The following is a 23,922-nucleotide window of genomic DNA, read 5'->3' on the forward strand; positions in this document are numbered from 1 at the left end:
AATAAATTTCCCTCATCGATATAAAATGTTGACACAGTTGTCCTTTTTGACATAATTGATATAAAGATGGGCACTCTACGGCCGTCGACATGCTATTGTACGGCCCTACTGTGTTTTTAAGTTATTCAAAGCTGAAATATTAATAACCCGAATTCTTGATCTTCAAAATTCCTCTTTATGAAACAAAAGGTCGTCACAGCTAAGCTGAAGCTACCATAGAATAAAGGAACGGGTAATCTTGACTTAAATGCAAAGGAGATTGCTACCATAGAACAAAGGAACGGGTAATCTCCACTTATAGGTAAAGGAGATTGCTACCTAGAAAAAATGAACGGGTAATCTTCACTTATAGGCAAAGGAGATTGCTATCTAAAATAAAGAAACAGGTAATCTTGACCTTAGGGCAAAGGAGATTACTACCATAGAATAAAGGAACGGGTAATCTTGACTTAAAGGCAAAGGAGATTACTACCATAGAACAAAGGAACGGGTAATATTCACTTATAGGCAAAGGAGATTGCTACCTAGAATAAAGGAACGGGTAATCTTGACCTAAAGGCAAAGGATATTACTATCATAGAATAAAGGAACAGGCGATCTTGATTTAAAAACAAAGGAATTACTACCAGAGAATAAAGAAATGGGCAACCTTGACTTAATGACAAAAGAGATTGCTATTATATATCAAAAAAGGGAAATAATGTCTTCAAGGCCAAGAAGATTACTACCATGAAATAAAGAAATGGGTAATCTTGACTAAAAGGCAAAGGAGAGTGCTACCATAGAATAAAAAAATTGGAAATCATGTCTTGACGGCAAAGGAGATTACTACCATAAAATAAAGAAATGGGCAATCTTCATTTAAAGGCAAAGGAGACTGCTACCATAGAAAATGTAACAGGTAATCTTGACTTAAAGGAAAGGGAGATTGCTACCATAGAATAAAGGAACATGTTATCTTCACTTAAGGGCACAGGAGATTACTACCCGAGAATAAAGAAACAGGTAATCTTCCCTTTAAAGTCAAAGGAGATTACTACCATAGACTAAAGAAATGGGTAATATTGACTTAAAGGCAAAGGAGATTGATACCGTAGAATAAAGGAATGGGTAATCTTCACTTCAAGTCATAGGAGATTACTACCATAAAATGAATAAACGGGTAATCTTCACTTTAAGCACTAAGATTACTACCATGGAATAAAGAAATTGGTAATACTAACTTGAAGGCAAAGGAGATTGCTACCATAGAGTAAAGGAACGGGTAATCTTGACTTAAAGGCAAAGGAGATTACTGACAAAGAATAAAGGAATAGGAAACCTTGGCTTAAAGTCAAAGGAGATTACTACAATAGAATAAAAAATTGGGTAACCTTGACTTAAAGGCAAGGGATATTGCTACCATAGAGTTAAGAAAATGGGTAATCTTGACTTAGAGGCAAAGGAGATTACTACCATAGAATGAAGAAATGGGTAATCATGTTTTAAAGGTAAAGGAGTTTACTACCATAAAATAAAGAGATAGGTAATCTTGACTTAAAAGCAAAAAAGATTGCTACAATAGAATAAAAGAATGGGTAATCTTGTCCTAAAAGCAAAGGAGATTACTACCATGGAGTAAAGAAACGTGTAAACTTGACTTAGAGGTGAAGAAGATTGCTACAATAGAATAAAGGAACGGGTAATCTTGACTTAAAAGCAAAGGATATTACTACCATATAATAAAGGAACGGGTAATCTTGACCTAAAGGCAAAGGAAATTACTACCATAGAATAAAGAAACAGGTAATCTGGACTTGAATGCAAAGGAGATTACTGCAATAAAATAAAGAAATAGGTAACCTTGACTGAAAGGCAAAGGAGATTACTACCATAGAATAAAGGACCGGGTAATCTTGACTTGAAGGCGAAGGAGATTGCTACCGTAGAAAAAAAGGAACAGTTAATCTTCACTTAAATTTAAAGGAGATTACTACCATAGAAAAATGGGTAATCTTGACTTAAAGGCAAAGGTGATTACTACCATAGAATAAAAAAAAAACGGGCAATCTAGATTTAACGTAAGAGGAGATTACTACCACAGAATAAAGAAACGGGTAAAGTTGACTTAAAAGCAGAGGATATTGGTACTATACAATAAAGGAACGGGTATTCTTGACTTAAAGGCAAAAGAGATTGCTACCATAGAAATAAGGAATGGATACTCTTCACTTAAAGTCAAAGGAGATTACTATCACAAAATAAAGAAATGGGTCATCTTGGCATAAAGGCAAAGGAGATTACTACCATAGAATAATGGAATGGGTAATCTTGCCCTAAAGGCAATTGAGATTGCTGCCATAGAATAAAGGAATGGGTAATCCTCATTTAAAGGGATAGGAGATTGCTACCATAGAAGAAAGGAGTGGGTAATCTTCACCCAAAGTCAAAGGAGATTACTATCATACAATAAAGAATAGGGTAATCTTGACTTAAAGGCAAAGGAGATTATTACTATAGAATAAAGAAATGGCTGATCTTGACTCAAAGGCAAAGGTGATTACTACCATAGAATAAATAAACGGCTAATATTGACTCAAAGGCAAAGGGGAATGCTACCATAGAATTAAGGAATGGGTAATCTTGACTAAAAGGCCAGGGAGATTACCACCATAAAATAGAAAAAAATTGGTATCCTTGGTTTAAAGGTTAAGGAGATTACTACCATAGAATAAAGGAACAGGTAATTTTGACTTAAAGGCAAAGGAGATTACTACCATAGAATGAATGAATGGGTAATATCGACTTAAAGGCAAAGGGGATTGCTGCCATGGAATAAAGAAACAGTAATCTTGACTTAAATGCAAGGGATATTACTACCAAAGAATAAAGGAACGGGTAATTTTGAAATAAAGGCAAAGGAGATTACTAACATAGAATAAAAGAACTGGTAATTCTATATCAAAGGCAAAGGATATTACTACCATAAAATAAAGAAACAGGTAATCTTGATTTAAAGGCAAAGGAGATTACTATCATAAAATAGGGGAAACGATAATCCTGACTTAGAGGCAATGGAGATTATCACCATAAAATAAAGAAATGGGTAATCTTGACTTAAAGGCAAAGGAGATTACTATAATAGAATAAAGGAATGAGTAATCGTCACTTAAATTCGAAGGAGATTACTACCCATAGAATAGAGTAATAGGTAATCTTCACTTAAAGTCGAAGGTGATTACTTCCATAGAATAAAGAAATTGGTAATATTGACTTGAAGTCAAAGAAGATTGCTACCATAGAATAAATGAACAGGTAATCTTCTCTTAAGGTCAAAGGAAATTGCTACCATACAGTAGAATAAAGAAATTGATATTATTGAATAAAATGCTAAGGAGATTACTACCACAGAATAAAAGAATGGGTAATCTTGTCTCAGAGGCAAAGAAGATTACTACCATAGAATAAATAAATGGGTAATCTTGAGTTAAATGCAAAGGAGATTGCTACCATAAAATAAAGGAACATGTAATCTTCACTTTAAGTAAGAGATCATTTCCTTAGAATAAAGAGCTGTTGATTAGTACCATCCACAAGCTTATGGCTCCCAAAGGGTTATAGGGATTCCAACACCAACCCCGAGCAGTCTTATGGTAGGTTTAAGCCACTGCACCTTTACAAGGTTACACAGTTTCTTGCCTTAATGTATGTTGGGCCTTAGGGCCACAGTGGAATAATAATAATAATAATAATAATAATAATAATAATAATAATAATAATAATAATAATAATAATAATATAAACAACATCAATAACAACAACAATAATAATAATAATTATGATAATAATAATAATAATAATAATAATAATAATAATGATAATAACAACAGAAATAATAATAATAATAATAATAATAATAATAATACAAACAACATCAATAATAATAATAATAATAATAATAATAATAATAATAATAATAATAATAGATAGGAAAGCACTCTAGGAGTACAGACCGCCGCAACGGCAACCTATGTCAGTTGACCTTGACCTTTGACCTAGGACTTTCAAAATTAAATCATTCCACGCCTCAACATAAAAATTAATCTCCGAAAGTTTTAGTACTCTACGAATGTAATTGTGGCCAGGAAGTTCACAAACAAAAAGATGCGAAAATAATTTCCTCCCAATTTTATTGGCGGAGGTAAATAATTCAAAGATACTGGAGATATCTGTTATATAAGCATGACCTATATACACAACCCAACACTTTAGAATAACTGATTGCTTAACCAGAAATAGACAAATCTATATGGAATTAGTTTAGTTAAACTGTATCACTTTTCTTCATAATAAATAACCCAGACGTCTTACTTTTAGATCATGCATGCATAAATATATGATAGATGGCAGCTGTCAGTCTTTGGCAGCTGTTTTGTTGGTATAAGATGACAGGCCTACGTTTTATCAATCTGTCACATAAACAATTTTTATATGATTATATAAAGTATATTCTAAAACACATAAAATACATTCTACGTAAATAAAAATACTTAGTAATCACGATTAATAAAACAGAAACATCGCCGGCACGAATTTTAATTTTTACAACGCTATCGCCGAAACCTCACCCACCGACGTACTCAAAGGGAGTGTGTTTGCGTTATCAGGAAAAGAAGAAGAATCTATCTTTGTTTACATGTACACTTTCCATGTAGAAGTAAAAAATTCATTTCACTTCGTTACTTTAATTCCACGATCAAGCTATAATGGATTGGAATTTTACATCTCAAATGAATTTAGATACAAAATTAAGTTTTAAAATATTACTTTTTCTCATAGTATATTTGCAGGTTAATCAAAACTGGAAATAAAATTATACTAGACGTCGAACGAAAAATTTAGAACTGTTAAGTGAGCGATAACAATATCATCACCTAGGCAATTTGCAGGAGGCCACCGACTTTCCTTGTCGAGGTGGCAAATTATTACTGAATTTACAGTGTCGGTCGCAAGTGGTACTGCTTTATAATTACAAGAGCCATGGCACTGACACTTTTACTTCCACCGAATGCAAACGAAATTAGAAGTTAATCCTAATATTCTTGCCAGATTAGACCTGTACGAAGGCCTAGGTCCTGAGGCCTAGGCTACAATACACTACTTGCAATAGAACTTGAGGTTAGTATGATTTGTATTTTTATGTCCCATACCCTAGTCTAGGTGTATGATAAATTTGGAGAGACAAACCTATTACTTTGGCATGACAAATGTCAAAGTTCTGTGGCTTTCACAGTCGGTAGCTTTATTATTTCCTTTTTCTTGTGTGAACAATCATTGATGTTTCAGATAAAATACTGGTTATATTTGCTGAAAGGTTATTGTTTCCTTTGTGAGCCTAGTAAATAATTATTTTAGTAATTGGGAGCCTATGTATAACAGCAGTCCGTTATTCATGCGTTTATTATACAGTACAAAGTTCCTCCCTTTGTGGATTAAAAATGGACATCAACTAACATAAACTTTCCCCCCTAACCTAACCTGCAAGCCGTAGCCTTACCTACATACCTAACGGTGTGTGTGAGAGAGAGAGACACCCCCCCCCCCCGGCAACCCCCTTACACTGCTGTATTGTGAGTTAGCCATAATAGTTCATACAGGTGGCTGCTATCATACATACACCCCGGTTATTGAAATCTGAACCCCCTCTTATTTTCACACATGGATTTATACGGTAACTGATCTTCACTGATTAACAGTACATACTTCAATTCAGGTTGTCCAAACTTGAAAAATATCATAATGTTAATAATAAAGATACTGTTTCCAATTGAAAGTCTAAATGCAGCTCACAGTACGTGTGTAAATCATTGTGTTACGAGGCCTGTTGCTCTCATAGAAAATGAGAATCTTCCATATATGTGTCTGTCGTCATCTCACACTAATAAGTGTATAGTATCTCCTAGTATGTTGGTCATCAAACTAACACTAATTATTCAGGTACGCGTGTAGATCATCGGGTTACTAGGCATGCTGCTTGCATAGAAAACGAGAATCCTTTCTATCGTTGTCACCCATATTTTTTTTGTATCTTCGTGTATATTGGTTAATGTGGTAACGCTATTTATTCACTAACTGGTCCTTACTACTCTTGCAATTAAACATTATTTTATTGCTCCTCTGTTCCAGCATGCAGTGCAATTTGCGCTACTCGCATTAGCTGAGTGGGCGAGTATTTTGACAGACAAAAAAATTGGTGACCCGACCACCTACACATTACCCATTATTTACTTGTTGGTCTTTGGTCCACTGTTGCTTGCTTCGCTCGCGATTAAACATTATTTCTTTGTTCCTCTATAATTGTAATCGGGATATGTTGCGCTACTGGCATTAACAACTGGGCGAGTATTTTGGTGGACAAAAATTTTGACCCAAGTACCTACACATTACCTCAATTTACCAAGTTATATGTAATTAATTCTCTAACATGCTCTTTTTAAATATCTATCAAATTTTGATGGACCTACGTGAGAAACGAGATTTGGTGCTTTTGGTAATTAATCATGTGAATATCTCGTCCCTAATTCCATTGATGAAGTATGTTGACTTGTCGAATTTTTATGTTGAGAGAATTCTGATATCAAAGTACAGTTCACAAATTCCCAAGCAGTAGACTGATTACAGAGGCTAGCTGTAGCCAAAAAAACCACAGATTAAAAGGCAGGATAGATTTGAAATTTCTTCTCAATTGGCTGGAGGAAAACAAACCAGTTTACTTTAATGCAATATAGATGTAAATTGTTGTTTCTCTGATTGTTTCAGATATGCTTTTGATGACCTTGATATTCAATTTAGTCATGTAAGCTGGTATACCTTTTCTCGTTTACCATTCACAGATACTTTGATATTCCATGAGAAAAAGCAGTGTTCTAGGTTAGTTATAGTAACTAAGTTGGAGCCCACCCTTTTCCCAATGAGTAAGGACACAACATTTAGGTTGGGTTAGGTAGGGGATAAGACTTTGGATTTTGATTGGTTCCCATGCAGCATACAAATCCTCGTCCCTTAAATAGGGAGATCGTTTCAGTGTAAGCTGAAGATGGTTGTTAAAGTTGGATAAAGGGTGGTTAACCAGCTTGTAAGGGTGTGGGGCGAGGAGCCCCACCCCTTATCTAGCTGGAGTGCCTTCACTTTTGAACTTTAGTTTCTGCAACTGACGTGTACAGTCATCTCGTTACAAAACTCTTTCTTTTTATGATGTGATTGCGGTTGTTAGTTATGGAATGGAAGAGAGAAGTTCATGTTTGCAAGGGAAGGGTGGACACTGCAACTAGTTCATGGCTAATACTGTTGTAAATTGACACTTCCTCTGTGCATCTTACAAGGGGCAGGATTGTTTGCAATCATCCCCTTGCGCTGAGTTTAAGTGGTGGCCTCCGGTGCAGTGTCAGGCATATGCATTGTGGGGGGAAGAAGAAAGCAAAGTGTTTGTTGCGGTCTGACTTGGTAACACCCAAGAAGACTCCGATGAAGTCTTTTGTTGCTTCGCTTTCCTCTGGGGGTGCAGATGCTCCTATCGCTCCTATGCATACGCCTTTGGATCGGTTCCTGGGAAGTAAGCTGCAGGGGCTTAGAGCCCTCAGATCTATGTCAGTTAGTTTTTTTTTATTTTGCCATTGTATGGGAAACCCCTAGCGTTCATCACACCCTTCAAAGGCTGGAAGCTCTACACGTGACGATACATGCTGTTGATAATGAGTCTTTCAGGTAGGCCCTCCATGACTTTGTTGAGGGAGTTAGTAGGCAAAGCTACTTCTCCACTGGTTCCTCCTGTCTAAGTGTCCCAAGTGTTCCTTATTATGCCAGTCGTGTAGGATGTGGTGGTTTCCCTAGTGTCAGGAACCCCGATGGTTTCCCCCTCTAAGTCCAAAAAGGCTGGAAAGTTTGGTAAGGTAGGTGGCTCCCAGCCCAGCAGGTAAGGTTCCAGTGCCAGGAAGCACAATTATTATTATTATTATCATTATTATTACTTCCTAAGCTACAACCCCAGTTGGAAAAGCAGGATGCTATAAGCCCAGGAGCTCCAACAGGGAAAATAGCCCAGTGAGGGAAGGAAATAAGGAAATATAAAATATTTTAAAAACAGTAACAACTTTAAAGTAAATATTTCTTATATAAAATATAAAAAAAAATTAACAAAATAAGAGGAAGAGAAATAAGATAGAATAGTGTGCCCGAGTGTACCCTTAAGCAAGAGAACTCTAATCCAAGACAGTGAAAGACCATGGTACAGAGGTTATGGCACTACCCAAGACTAGAGAACAATGGTTTGACTTTGGCGTGTCCTTCTCCTAGAAGAGCTGCTTACCATAGCAAAAGACTCTTCTACCCTTACCAAGAGGCAAGTGTCCACTGAACAATTACAGTGCAGTGTTTAACCATTTGAGTGAAGAAGAATTGTTTGGTGATGTCAGTGTTGTCAGGTGTATGAGGTCAGAGGAGAATCTGTAAAGAATAGGCCAGACTATTTGGTGTATGTGTAGGCAAAGGTAAAATGAACTGTAACTAGAGAAAAGGATCCAATGTAGTACTGTCTGGCCTGTCAAAGAACCCCATAACTCTCTAAAGGTAGTATCTCAACGGGTGGCTGGTGCCCTGGCCAACCTACTACCTACAAAACATAACCCCCCATAAGTTGATGTAAGAAGGCCAAGTTAAGCGTTATCCCTGTTCCCAGAGTTCCCCCGATCCCCGATCCAGCCCCAGTTATTCCCACACCTTTCCCATATCTGTTACCTTGACCCTTGTGCCTGGAGGTCCAGGCTGTTTCCGGCTTCCTCTGTATCAGTGCTTCCAGCCCCGTTCGCAACATTAGTCGTAGGGCCTTGTTAATATGCCTACCCCCCTCCCCTGTGACAGTTTGTCTCAGAGTTGTGGTTCCTGTTGGAGCAATCCATGTGGTTTCTCCCCCCTGGGGGAGTGCAGTCGTCTGTGGTCACTCAGACCTTGATCGATCTGCTTGCAGAGCCAAGAGCAAGGGCTAGGAAGAGGAAGAAGCATGCTCCCTATTCTTCCTCATCCTCCGCTTCCTCCAACTCTGATCTGACTCTTCCTCTAAGATGTTTAAGAATAAAAGGAAGAGGTCAAAGAAATCCAGGATGGCCAGCCATATTTGGGACCAGAGCTCACAAGGTCAGGGGTATTAGCCTCACCCTAGCCTTCAAGAGAAACCTATCAATGGGCCAAGTGTTGAAGACCAGTGTCTGGAAAAGTCTGACCACCTTCACAGCCTTTTACTTGCGGGAATATGCCCACAAGTCCTTTAACACCTTTGTCCTTGGACCTTTGGGAGCTGCTCAAGTAGTTGTGTAACAAGCCCAGGTCCAACACGGGACAAGGATGCATACTGTGGAGATGTAAGTCTGGAATATACGGTAGTATGACTGGATCTTTTCTTTCATTCTTCTCTCCCCCCTCTTGGGAACAAAGCTTTCAAAATATTACGTGATAGTCAGACCAGATGCTGGGAGATTTCATTTCAGAGCTCCATTCTTTAAGTTAAAAGAAATATCTCCCAACCCCTTTAATGAGCAAGGGGATGGTGGATCTTATACCAACTCATTAATCATCATACTTGGTATTTATTTCCAAATGTCGTCCCCTTCCAGGAAAGTGATCTCCAGTTTTGATCAGGGACATGAGTGCATGTACAGCCCGGGTTCTATCAGTCTTTCATCCATATGAAGTCAGATAGGGGTTTGCCTGAGGTCATCGCTTTGCTTCTCCATAGATCAAGAGGTGGTCAGTTCCAGGGAAGTAAATGAACCTTCCAGTCTGGGTTACAGGGGACTTCCAAGCCACCAAGCAGTGTCTGTGGATTAAAGGACTCAGGTTTGTATAGCTAGGAAAAATACAAATAACTTAAAAATTTTTGTTTACTGCGGATGGTGCATAGGTAAAGATTTACCCATGTGTCTGGTTGACCCATTACAACCCCCTCTTCTCAGTCTTACAATAATTGCAAACCTTAGTATAATACAGGGTTTTAGGCTGGAAAGAAAAATGAGTTAAATACTGGGATATATCTTCATCTATAATAACCTAGTTTGCCAGATCTCACATGACCTTGGGATCCTGTAATAACAGGTATTTTGCTTTCAATTTTGAATGTACTGGGACATCCTAATTCAATTTGATTTTTTATCAACCTTCAAACAAACAATATCCTAACTTAACAGCTTTTTAATAACAACATTGACTACCATTCCTCCTAATTTGTGATAGATATTGAAATGATAATTTATAGAAGTTGTATTTGGAATGAAATTAGTTAAAACTTGACATGTTGACATTTGAGTTTGATGGTCCAAAGTAGGCATGTACTTGCTTCATAATTAAAGCAGTGGTCTGATATTTACAGAGTTGTATCCTAACCTAACCTTGGATTGCATCTTACTGGACCAGAGGGAGGAGTAAAATAGTATTGCTTATCAAGTGGTGTAAGCAGATAGTGGCTTAAATAAGGCATGTATCTTACAATATTTATTTGGTATTGATCAGGGGCAGATACTGGATTTTATTTTATTTCATCATTTAGTCTTTTTGAACATGAAAATCAAGCTCAATCTAACCAGAAATTTGCTGTTATAGAGATAATTACCCATGTAGTATGCAGTAGGCTGTATTTTGTTCCTGTACAAATATAAACCTTTGTCCTTTACATAGGAGACATAACAGCAAAACTGGAATACAGAGCAGTCAAGATTTTATAACTGAGTGTAAACAAGTGTTTAAGAACAGACGTTCCCGTTGGCTGGAAGTTTTTGGGCGGATATTCTAATATATTTTATTTTCTTTCCAGCCAGTTAGCGAATGTGTATTTCTTCAGTGGGGATGCTGTGAAGACGCAGAAATGTCTGGCGTGCAGCACCTTCATAAGTGTGAAGGAGACGGATCCTACCTTTTGTGTCCTGCCTGCAGAGGACACTCGCGTAGTCAGGCTTTTCCTTGTAACAAGTGTCGGGAGTATCCACCCTCATATTGGGTGGTGTATATGTCAGGAGGAAGAAGAAGTCTAAAAGGGATTTTCTGCCTTCAGGGTCATCCTCGAAGTTGAAAAAATTTCAATATCTCCCTCTGACCCCGGTATGCTTCCCACTGACCTTTCCCAGTCGGTTTTCTCTTGAAGTCGTTCAGGTAAGAGTAGTAACCCTTCACCTTTAAGGCAAACTTTGGGCAGGGAGACCTTCCTGTTTCTCCTAGCAAAATGGGAGGGCCTCTACCCCTGGTGGAGTCTGTTTTGTAGATGGATGAGGCCCTTCATGTTTTGTGGCCCTCCATTGGACTGCAAGGTCCTCCTTCCAAGGAGTGGTTAGTGGAGGTGCTCACTTCGAAGTCACTACAGGAGATTGTTGCTGCCTTTGCAAGAGACGTCATCAGCGTGTCTCCCTTGAGAGTAGAGAGGAGAAAATCTCTCCTCCTCAGACTCATGCCTCTGAAGCAGACCACCTCCAACTCAGTCTCTCGACCACCTCTTGAGACTGCCAAAAGAGACATGATGAGCGCCCTTCCTTTGGGAAACATACTTCTACAAGAGTCCCTGGTGTGAGCTATCATATTCACTCACCTTAACTGAGCGAGCTAGCTCTTCGGAGCTTGCACTTGCTCCTCAGTGTGCATGCAACACATGGGCACTTCAAGAGCGCTCCCTTACACAATATCACAAATGAGGAAGTGTACCTTCGTCTAAGCGCTCTAGCTCTTCAGTGCAACTTCAAGATCTGCAACAAGCGTGCACTATCACCTGAGTGCTTGCTGAGTCATCATCATGCTCAAAGAGGAAAAAGCGCACTTACATCTGAGCGCACTCGCAAGGTTGCTTGCCTGCCTCCTCCTTACCTGCTATGGAGCTAGCATGTGATCCAAAGTGCGCTATCCCACCACTCACTGCGCTGATGCACGTTCAACCTCCTAGGGAGAGGGAACATGGAAGCTACTTCACTCGTGCCTCTCTAACGCTCACTCAACCCAGATGCGCCTCAACCTCTCACACATCGCCCAGGCATGCGTCAACCTATCGTGCACCAGTAAGGAGGGCTTCGCTGGTGGGCAGGATACCTCGAACTCATTGTGGTTCTCTGTCACCCAGGGAGGTAACCTTAGTAGACAATTACAGATTGTCACAGCTTAAGGTGACCTCCTCTTGACAAAGACTTCCTCCCAACTAAGGAAGACTCACCTTATGAATGACGCAGAAGTTTGTATCCACATAGGATAACTAGAGAATTTTTAATACAATTTGTATTTTTCTTAGCTATACAAACCCAAGTCATTTAGGCAAAGGTCCCACTTCATCCATCCATCACGTTTTGACCAAGATAGAGTGAAGCTTGCCTTGCAGCAGGTTGTGACACTGCTCAGCAGTGGAGTTACCTAGTAGCCTATTATACAGTTACCAGTAAGGCACCTTTTATTATTTTTTATTTGGTCATAGTAGGTTGCCCATTGAGATACTGTACTACCACTAGAGAGTGTGCCTACACTTATACCGAATAGTCTGGTGTATTCTTTCCACATTCTCCTCTGTCCTCATATACCTTACAGCCCTGAGATCACCAAACAATTCTTTACTCAATTGGTTATCTGCTGCACTGTATTTGATCAGTGGCTACTTTCCTCTTGGCAAGGGTAGAAGACTTTAGCTATGGTAAGTAGTTCTTTTAGGAGGAGGACACTCCAATATCAAACCATTGTTCTCTAGTCTGGGGGTAGTGCCATAGCCTCTGTACTATGGTCGTCCACGGTTTTGGGTTTGAGATCTCTAGCTTGAGGGTACACTCAGGTACTGTACACTATTCTATCTTATTTCTCTTCCTCTTGTCTTTTTTTAAATTTTTATAGTTTACTGTATATAGTATATGAAAAATATATTTTAATGTTACTGTTCTTAAAATATTTTATTTTGCCTGTTCATTACTTCTCTTGAAGTTTATTTTTTTAAATATTTAACTTAGCCGGTGAATATATAATAGCTGCTACTCAGCGGCTCGACAGAAAACACACTCAAAAACTCGCGAGCGATCGCTATGAAGGTTGCGGGTGTGACCACCAGCGCCAACTATCGGCCAGATACCACTCTTGCATGTAAACAAACCCTTCAATTCTTCTCTGTCGACCTTGATGACAAGACGTATCATTACTCGCTGTAGAACCTGGAGTTTTCTCAACATATTTGGTGAAGTACTTCATTTTGGTTTGAGCTTTCGCAGTGCAGGTGTTTTATCTTCAACTTAAATCTTGAACTCGTTTTTGGATAGATTTAATTTTTGATGACTTTGGATTGTTTTTTGGACTTTCCTTGACTTTTAAATGGCCGACCCTTCCCTTAGTACGGAAGTGTGTTTAGGCTTTTAGCAATTATCTTATCACGTTATAAATTAATTATAGATTTTCCTCTATATATTTTATATCTCACCCGCCTTTATTAGGCCTCTTCAATTAGCTTTCCATTTATAATAAACATCAAGATAAATTTTAATGATTTGTTTATATGCGACCTTTCCTGAGAGTAGGCGGTCCTAACTTGGAAACCTAAGTTAAACAACGTTGAGCCCTTTCAATCGTAAATAACTTTTACAGAGCTAATGATTTAAAACTTATTAAATGAATATTTTTTAGTAGATATTTTATGAAAGATTTTCTTTGAATAGTCTTCGTACTGTTTCAAAGATGAACTAACGTTTAGTTTATTTATGCTACGCAGTTTGCGCTCTATCGTTACGATAGAGAGAGAGAGTATCACGGTTTCACTTTGCAGAAAGAGTAAATCGATTCTGACGTTTTGTTCATTCTTCTTTCAAAGCTTAAATGTTTTAAATTCTATTTTAAAGGAACTTTTTAATTGAAAAACCTTTCAGTTTTTTCCTTTGGTCAAATAACCTGTTTTTTGACGAAACGTAAGTGGGCTCTTCTCTTCGGTGCGAAATCAAGAGAGAGAGAGAGAGAGAGAGATAGAGACGGAGAGAGAGAGAGGAGAGATAACGTTCCGATCTTTATCTCGTCCCAAGCGAGTAACGTTGTTCTCGAGTTACTCTCGTCCCTAGTCTCTGTACGGGGAGAAAGGATAAAACGTTTTTAGTTTTTATTCTCGTCCCAAGGCACTGTACGGTGAGAGATTGAAAACGTAGTTTTGAATGAACTAGTGTTTAGTCTCTTCCCCAGCCACTGATCTTTTTATCTTAAAATATGTTTACTGTTTTTTGCTGGTATTAATGTGCTTACATTATACGACTGATTTCGCAATTATAACCTTTTGATGAGGGTAGAATTGCGTGCTTCAGGTAGAAATCAGTTTTATTCATACCTAATGTGAATTGTTAAAAAATTCGATTTCTGTGAAATAAGTGCAAAACAGAAAATCGTAGTGATAAAGTGATATTGCGCAAAGTGTTATCAGTGTTGCGACCGAGGGTTCGTCTGTTCGTGCCTGTCGTTCGCCTAGTCCGGGACCTCTTGCAAGCTCCCAAGCCCAGGGGAGAAGTAATGTCGTACGACTTATGGGTTCGAGAGGCCTTGATCAGCGAACAGACGTTCCCTCTATGGTATCAGGCGTATCTCACCAAGATCACCCCTACCATAAGGCGAGAGAGACGATTTTCTCCTCGTCATCCGAAGGCTTTTCGCATAAGAAACCGTGGAACAAGGTTTCGAGGCCCTTTAAGCGAAAGTCAGTCCTTTCAGGACAGGTCCAGCGTCCTGGTTTTAACTATTAGGACAGCTCTGACCCTATGCAGTCATCGGAAGACTGCTCGCCGCCTAAACAAAAGCGTAACACAGACTCCGAGAGTCTTTTTGTAGGCAAGGTTTTGCAGTCACAGACGTTACCCTCGTCTCTTACCGCAACCATTCCCGTTGATCCTAAATGGGTTGTACGGCAAGACATGCAGAATAAGCTTGCCTCTCTTATGGAAGACTATTCTGCCGATAAGGTTCACGTTGATCCTAGCCGTTTATCTCATCGAGATCCTGGCCTTCACCCGCCCAAACGAACCTTTGTGCGTCCTGTTGACGTTGGCGTAGCTAAGTCACGTCAGTCACGATATGTAGAGCCTCACTCGATGCGGTCACGTGTTGATTTTCAGCCGCATTTGGACGTTAGGCCGCTTCCTAATGCTCCTGTTGACGTTCAGGACGTTCGCCAGCCAGCGGAGTTGACTTGTTTTGACGCTGAGCGTCAACTACCGCAGTCTAGAGTTGTTTTGACTGCTAAGACTAGGCAGTCAAAACAGTCTCGAGTGGACGCCGAGCGTCCTCCCGCACCTGTTGTTGTTGACAGTTCACAGACTGTTAAGCAGTTACATGACGTTGCGTCCTGGTCCGCTACTAATGCACCAGTGCGTGTGGACTCTGCTTGTAAAGCATTGCCACCACGGTAGGTCTCTCCCTTGCTTGAGACTCGGCTATTGTCGGACAAGGTTCCTTCAGATAAGGAAGTTGCTGTTCCCCCTCCTACTGATATTCCCTTGAGGACTCTGTCAGGCGGAGAGGAGCCTAAAGCTGCTTAGCCCTCTATGGACTTTAAATAAATCATGCTGATTTTTAAGGATCTTTGTCCGGATCTTTTTGTAACTGCTGCTCCTCGTTCGCCTAAACGTCAGAGTTTACACTAGGCCTAGCTACTTCGAAGCCGTTGTTTTATAAGCTAGTGCTCTCTCGCTCTTCTAAGAGAGCTTTACATTTGCTAGGTGATTGGTTTATCACCAGGAGGAGTTTGGGGGAGACAGCCTTTGCTTTCCCTACTTTTAAGCTGGCTTATAGAGCGAGAGTCTGATATGACACGAGAGAAGTTCTCGGCTTGGGAGTTCCTGCCTCTGCCCAGATAGACTTCTCAAACCTCATAGACTCTCCCTGGCGCCTGGCCATGAGACGCTCCAAGATTTTACAGGTCGACTTCAGAGCTATTTTCGAGCGTTTGAAGTTTTGCTGTACATTTATGTCATGCATAAACAAGGCTTTCAGGGATAGCTCCAATGATCTGACAGCCACGTTCTCTGCAGGAACAAGTCCCTCAGGGATGGCTCCAATGATCTGGCAGCCATGTTCACTGCAGGAGTACGTAAGAGGCAAGTGCGCTCAATGTGTTCATTGTCAAGACAAACTTCACGATGAAGTCTACCAGGCTGTCTTGACAGCATTTATGGAAGGCGACTGGATGGTCTCTCTCGACCTTCAGGAGGCATACTTCCACATTCCTATACACCTGGATTCCCAACCGTTTCTGAGGTTTGTTTACAGGAATGTGGGGTACCAGTTTCGAGCCCTGTGCTTTGGCCTCAGTCCTGCGCCTCTCGTGTTTACGAGGCTCATGAGGAATGTGGCAAAATCCCTCCATCTATCGGGGATCCGAGCCTCCCTGTACTTGGACGACTGGCTTCTCAGAGCATCGTCCAGTCTTCGCTGTCTGCAGGATCTACATTGGACGTTGAGTCTGGCCAGGGAGTTGGGACTTTTGGTCAACCTAAAAGTCCCAACTGATCCCATCCCAGATTATTCTATATTTGGGGATGGAGATTCGCAGTCCAGTTTTTTTCGGGCTTTTCCGTCTGCCACCGAATAGAACAAGCCCTGCTCGAAGTCCAACTAATGCTGAAAAGAAAACGTTTGTTCAGTCAGGAGTTGGAACAGTCTCGTAGGGACTCTCTCATCCCTGGAGCAGTTTGTCTCACTAGGGAGACTACACCTTCTGCCTCTCCGGTTCCATCTAGCCTCTCACTGGAACTAGGACAAGACGTTAGAGACGGTATCATTCCCAGTCTCCGAACCAGTAAAGGCATGCCTGAAATGGTGGGACAGCAATTTCAGTCTGAGAGAGGGACTATCCCTAGCAGTCAAGAACCCAAACCACGTGTTGTTCTCAGACGCGTCGGATTTGGGTTGGGGTGCGACCCTGGACGGTCGGGAATGCTCGGGTCTGTGGACCTCAAGTCAGAAGAGCATGCACATCAACGGCAAGGAGCTATTAGCAGTCCACTTGGCCTTGATGATATTCGAAAGCTTCTACGAAACTAAGTGGTAGAGGTCAACTCAGACAACACCACAACTTTGGCGTACATCTCCAAGCAAGGAGGCACACACTCCTTCACGCTGCTCGAGATCGCAAGGGACCTTCTCTTATGGTCAAGAAATCGAGGCATCTCCCTGTTGACGAGATTCATCCAGGGGGACTTGAACGTCTTGGCAGACTGTCTCAGTCGGAGGGGTCAGGTGATACCCACGGAATGGACCCTCCACAAGGACGTGGGCAAGAGTCTTTGGGCTACTTGGGGTCAACCCACCATAGACCTCTTTGCCTCCTCGTTGACCAAAAGGTTACCAATCTATTGCTCTCCAGTCCTAGATACAGAAGCAATCCACATAGACGCGTTTCTACTGGATTGGTCTCTTCTGGACTTATATGCATTCCCACCATTCAAGATAGTCAACAAGGTACTGCAGAAGTTCGCCTCTCACGAAGGGACAAGGTTGACGTTGGTTGCTACCCTCTGGCCCGCGAGAGAGTGGTTCACCGAGGTACTTCAATGGCTGGTAGACTTTCCAAGAAGTCTTCCTCTAAGGGTAGATCCGTTACGTCAGCCCCACGTAAAGAATGTCCATCAAAGCCTCCCCGCTCTTCGTCTGACTTCCTTCAGACTATCGAAAGACTCTCAAGAGCTCGAGGCTTTTCGAAGGAGGCAGCCAGTGCGATTGCAAGAGCGAGGAGAGCTTTTACCATTAGAGTATACCAGTCGAAGTGGGAAGTCTTTTGAGACTGGTGCAAGTCAGCATCTGTGTCCTCGTCCAGTACCTCTGTAGCCCAAATCGCAGATTTTCTTTTACATCTGAGAAAGGTTCGCTCCCTTTTCAGCTCCCACGATTAAGGGCTACAGGAGCATGTTGGCTTCGGTCTTTCGACATAGAGGCTTAGATCTTTCCAACAATAAAGATCTCCAAGATCTCCTTAAGTCTTTCGAGACCTCTAAGGAACGTCGTTTGGCAACTCCTGGATGGAACTTAGACGTGGTCATAAGGTTCCTCATGTCAAACAGGTTTGAGCCATTACATTCAGCCTCCCTGAAGGATCTCACCCTCAAGACACTTTTCCTAGTGTGCTTGGCTTTGGCTAAAAGGGTCAGTGAACTTCATGCCTTCAGTAAGAACATCGGTTTTTTCTACAGAAAAAGCCACTTGTTCACTTCAACTTGGTTTCCTGGCCAAAAAATGAACTGCCTTCTCGTCCTTGGCCTAAATCTTTTGATATTCCTTGCTTATCAGAGATTGTAGGCAACAAACTGGAAAGAGTATTATGTCCTGTTAGAGCTCTTAAGTTCTATTTAGCTCGTACTAAGTCATTACGAGGTAAATCTGAGGCATTATGGTGCTCAGTTAAGAAACCATCATTGCCTATGTCAAAGAATGCTTGGTCATATTTTATCAGATTTTTTAATACGAGAAGCTCATTCTCACGTGAATGAGAAAGACCGATGGTTGCTTAAGGTTAAGACGCACGAAGTTAGAACTATAGAAACCTCCGTGGCCTTCAAGCAAAATAAATCTCTGCAAAGTATTATGGACGCGACTTTTTGGAGAAGCAAGTCAGTGTTCGCGTCATTTTACTTAAAAGATGTCCAGACTCTTTACGAGGACTGCTACACACTGGGTCCATTCGTTGCAGCGAGTGCAGTAGTGGGTGAGGGTTCTACCACTACATTACCCTAATTCCAATATCCTTTTTAATCTGTCTCTTGAAATGTTTTTTAATATTGTTTTTTGGGATGTACGGAAGGCTAAGAAGCCTTTCGCATCCTTGTTGATTTGGCGGGTGGTCAAAGTCATTTCTTGAGAGCGCCCAGATTAGGGGTTTGATGAGGTCCTGTTAGTATGGGTTGCAACCCTTTATACTTCAGCTCCTGGGAGTCTTTCAGCATCCTAAGAGGATCGCTGGGCTTCGTGAGGAAGACAGACTTACAAGGCAGAGTAATCGTCTAAGTCAACTTCCTTACCAGGTACCTATATATTTTGGTTTTGTTATATTGATAACTGTCAAAAACTCTTAGCTTATACGCTGTAAACTTAATTAACTCTGGTCTCTACCCACCGCCTTGGGTGTGAATCAGCTATTATATATTCACCGGCAAAGTTAAATATTTAAAAATGATATTTTAATTATAAAATAAATTTTTGAATATACTTACCCGGTGAATATATAAATTAAAGGCCCTCCCTTCCTCCCCAATAGAGACGCAGCGGGACGAGAAGAATTGAAGGGTTTGTTTACATGCAAGAGTGGTATCTGGCCGATAGTTGGCGCTGGTGGTCACACCCGCAACCTTCATAGCGATCGCTCGCGAGTTTTTGAGTGTGTTTTCTGTCGAGCCGCTGAGTAGCAGCTATTATATATTCACCGGGTAAGTATATTCAAAAATTTATTTTATAATTAAAATATCATATTTTCTTGTTTCCTTTCTTCACTGAGCTATTTTTCTCTCTTAGGGCTCTTGGGCTTATAGCATCCTGCTTTTCCAACTAGGGTTGTAGCTTAGCTTATCATAATAATAATAATAGTAATAATGATAATAACAGTAAATTGATTTAAGAGTAAACCCCATATAAATGACCAAGGTTTGTATAGCTAGGAAAAATACAAATAGTGTAGTATTAAAAATTTGTAGCATTTTGTTGTAACCTGGGGATCATAATGAATTGGAAAAAGTTGAGTCTCCTGCCCAAGTAGAGGAAGAAGTACCTTGACATGTTAATAGACATCCCAACAGTTAATTTTTCCTCCATAAAATTGCATTAGTAGACTGAGAGGGGACGCTCCCATTCCCATTCAGTTGAGGACTCCCTACTCGGAGGTGGTAATGTCATCTAGGACGTTTTTCCTCATTGGTAAGTCTTGATCCACATGGATGTTTCCACCAGCAATCACTTCAGTGGTGTCAGAAACATCACTGATCAGCAGCCAGTGATTTTCATGTCCATCCTGTTCCAGTTGAGCAAGAGGTATGGGAAGATTTTCTTGGTGGCTGAATGATGAAAATCGCAACAGTGGAGTTCCACTCAATTTCCCTACCTTTTGAGATGCTGTTGTTCTTAGACTCATTCAAGAAGGGGCGAGCACCTTAGGAATCAAGTCGCTTCAGGGGTGTGGTTTGTAGAAAAGGCAATTGCATATCAACCTGTGGGAAATGCATGCAGCATCCCTAGCACTGCGAACGTTCTAACAGTTCGATAGGGCAACCAGTGGTGCTAATGAGCAACAACACTACGGTCATAGCATACGACAACAACCAAGGAATGGACAGATAACACTAGAATATCAGGATACCAGAAAACCTCAAATCAATCAATCAGACAACACTAGAGTTGTCAGCAATTAGTTGTGCCTTTGCTGGTCATGGTTTGGATGGAAATGGTGGCTGGTATTAACTAATTTATTAAGAAATCATATATATATATATATATATATATATATATATATATATATATATATATATATATATATATATATGCATGCATTCCTTGTGAGCAGAAAGGTAGAAGGAAACATTTACATCTACAAAGGTATACAATTAGAATCCAGGTGTGTTTCTATACTCCTGGTAAATGTTTGGAATATATTTTATATACAGGAATATTGTAGAACCATATGAATCATCTGAAATAAAAGCTTTCAATACTCTATACAATATTAGTTTTTGATTTAAAGATAAAGTGCCATCATTCTAGATTAAACAAAAATATCTTCTGGGTTGTCTTGTGTTTCTCGTAAGTCCATTTTCATGCCTTCCATGGGAGGTCACCATGTGCTGTCTTCTTTAGACACCATGTGAAAGGAAGATGCCCGTAGGCTGGAGGCTTTCTGGTAGATTCGTGTTCGTTCCATATCATGGAATAATTGATATTCGTGGGCTAGTTTGTTTGGAGTCAGCTGTGACAATATGATATTTGATGTGTTGTTTTGTAGGTTGCATGAGGTCATGCTGGAGGTTCATAAAAATGAAAAGAATTATAATAATAAAATTTCGTATTTCCATACTCACCTGATGTTCACATAAATGCCCAACCACCTTTACATTGAATCGAGGTATCAAAAGGAGGGATAATGTCAACTTCCTTGCTAGAGACTAGTCTACCTCACACGGCAACCTGGGCTCTCTACCACTTACCACTATAGGTCTCTAATCCTTTGTTAAGGGCATGTATTTGTTGAAGTGAAAGAAAATGGGAAAATTTTAAAAGGTTTAGATTTTACTCTTAATATGATCATCAGGCGAGTATAGAAATAAGAAGCATTATTATTATAATTTTGTTTTTGATGATCTCACTGATAAAACAGTTTTCATTTTAGCATCAGCAAATTGGCTTTTACTATTAGCATCAGGTACTGTGAATGCATGGATGGAAAGCAGGTTTTTTCATGTAATGTTGGTTTTGGAGGTAGGAAGAGGTTTTTATTTCTTTAGCCACTTTCAGAACTAATTATTTATAAAACTAACTGTTAGACTTAATTATTTCAATGAAACTCCCCTAATGATCATGTTGATTCTCTCATGAAGCTGTTTAAATGTTGATGTCTACCCCCAAGGTACATAATTTGTCTTTACTTTCCTTGTGAAATGGCTTCCCCTCCTCCAAGCACCAAGCTACCTTGTGGTTGATGGCAACTTTATATGCGATGTTGGATAATATTTTAATTGCCTTCTAGTTCTCTTGTTATATATACCATGATCATTTGTTTGTCTAGTTCCCAGCAATTCATAAATGGTGTTTATACTTTGTGGTTTAGGTTATTAAAATTTTAATTTGTGATGTCTGCTGGAACTAGTATAAAAGCCGGCCACAGAATTTTTTTTATGGATGTAGGAAGATTATTCTATTCTCTTAAAATTCTTGTTTTTGAGAGTTACGTTCACTTGATAGCTAACTGCTGCGGTTGTTCAAATGTAAAATAAATCAATGTAGTAGGTAGTAGGTTGGCCAAGGCATCAGCCATCCGTTGAGATACTACCACTAGAGAGTTATTGGGTCCCTTGACTGTCCAGACAGTACTACATTGGTTCCTTTTCTCGGGTTACAGTTCATTTTATATTTGCTGACACACACAAAATAGTCATTGGCTACTTTCCTCTTAATAATGGTGGAAGAAACTCTTTAACTATGGTAAGGACCTCTTCTAGGAGAAAGACACTCCAAAATGAAACCATTGTTCTCTAGTTATTTAAATAACCCTTTTGGCTGATGTGTTTGACAGTAAACAGAGTAATAAGAAACTCGAACTTCCTCATTCCTGTTTTCTTGAGGCTAAACTTACTAGTTTAGCTTTTTGATCTCGTGAAATTAAAGCTCTGTTGATGGACCTTGATGCTTATGGAGGTTTAGACACAAATAGTATTTTTCCTTTGTTTTTTATGAAGACCGCAGATTTCTTAGCTCCAAAGTTATCTGTTATTTTGCGGAAGCTAGGAAGAAGAGGAGCTTTTAGCTCTTGTTGGAGAATTGGTAATGTTACTCCTTGTAAATGTGTTTGTGGTAGCTCAAGTTCAACTGATTACTGCTCAGTTTCCATAACTCCCATATTATCTAAAGTTTTTGAATGTCTTCTGGCAAAACGTCTTAATAGGTTTGCTGAAGGTAACCTTCTGTTCCTTAGTTTGCAATTTGGTTTTCGTAAAGGCCTTGGAGCATGTAATGCCCTTACAATCTCCAATGCTGTACAGAAAGCCCTTGATTGTGGTCCGGAAGTTTGTATGATTGGACTCAATTTTAGTGCTGCTTTTGACCATGTCAATCATGAGGCCCTTGTTTTCAAACTTAAATAGTTGGGAGTGGGCGAGTCGTTTCTTAGCATTATTATTGAATTTTTACCTAATAGATCTCAAAGAGTTGTTGTTGATGGGCACCATAATGAGTATAGGAATGTGATATCTGGTGTTCCTCTGGGTAGTGTTCTTAGCCCATTACTTTTCCTACTATATACACAGGAAATGTAATTTGGCCTAGAAAACAAGCTTGTTGCATATGCAGATGATACTACTCTGCATCAATTCCATCTCCTGAATGTACAGTAGGTCTAGGTTGCTGAATCCCTTAATAGAGATTTAGCTAAAATTAGTGCATGGTGCAAATTATGTGGTATGAAGTTGAATCCTAACAAAACTCAAAGTATGATTGTAAGTAGGTCAATGACAGTGGCTAGTCAACATCTGGATCTCAGCATTAATAATGTTTCTTTAACTTTGTATGACTCTTAAAATTTTAGGTGTGATTCTCGACAGCAAATTTACTTTTGAGAAACACATTAGGTCTATGTCTTCTTCAATTGCACAAAAAATTGGCTTATTGAGAAAGTCTTTTAAGATTTTTGGTGATCATTCCATCTGAAGAAGTGTTTTAATATTCTTTCATTCTACCTTGTTTCAAGTATTGTCCTCCTGTCTGGTCTTCAGCTGCTGATTCTCATCTTAACTTGTTGGACAGGAACTTATGGTCTATTAAATTTCTTATTTCTGATCTAGATATTAATCTTTGGCACCATTGTCCAATTAGTTCATTATGCATGTTGCATAAGATTTTTCATAATTCTGACCATCCTTTACATTCAGATCTTCCTGGACAGTTCCATCCTGTTCGTAATACAGTGAACCCTCGCTACTTCGCGGTTCGACCATCGCGGATTCAAAACTTCGCGGATTTTTTCCATAACCCATATATATACAGTAATATATATATATGTATGCATGTATTTATGTATATATGTATGTATGTATATATGTAGGTATGTATATGTGTATACATATAAATATATATATATATATATATATACACACATACATATATATATATATATATATATATATATATATATATATATATATATATATATATATATATATATATCTAAAGTAG

The 23,922-nt window shown here is 39.6% G+C and overlaps 2 protein-coding genes across 9 annotated transcripts in view; one reads left to right on the plus strand and one right to left on the minus strand.

Annotated features, from left to right (window-relative positions):
* Window positions 1-23,922, minus strand: part of frc (fringe connection) — a 292,532-nt gene that overhangs the window by 119,631 nt on the left and 148,979 nt on the right. The gene's annotated exons all lie outside the window — the stretch shown is intronic.
* The window catches only part of LOC137634148 (molybdate-anion transporter-like), a 91,662-nt gene that overhangs the window by 6,971 nt on the left and 60,769 nt on the right, over window positions 1-23,922 (plus strand). For 2 of the 8 annotated variants that reach the window (XM_068366391.1, XM_068366387.1), the window contains exon 2: window positions 10,397-10,500. The exons of 2 other annotated variants lie outside the window; for them this stretch is intronic. The gene's annotated coding sequence lies outside the window, so the exon portion shown is untranslated. Of the gene's footprint in view, window positions 1-4,730; window positions 5,158-10,396; window positions 10,501-23,922 lie in introns of those variants that run through there. 4 more of the 8 variants (XM_068366392.1, XM_068366388.1, XM_068366394.1 and 1 more) reach the window with 4 other exon arrangements.

This window comes from Palaemon carinicauda, chromosome 44, assembly GCF_036898095.1.
Source record: "Palaemon carinicauda isolate YSFRI2023 chromosome 44, ASM3689809v2, whole genome shotgun sequence".
Taxonomy (NCBI): Eukaryota; Metazoa; Arthropoda; class Malacostraca; order Decapoda; family Palaemonidae; genus Palaemon; species Palaemon carinicauda.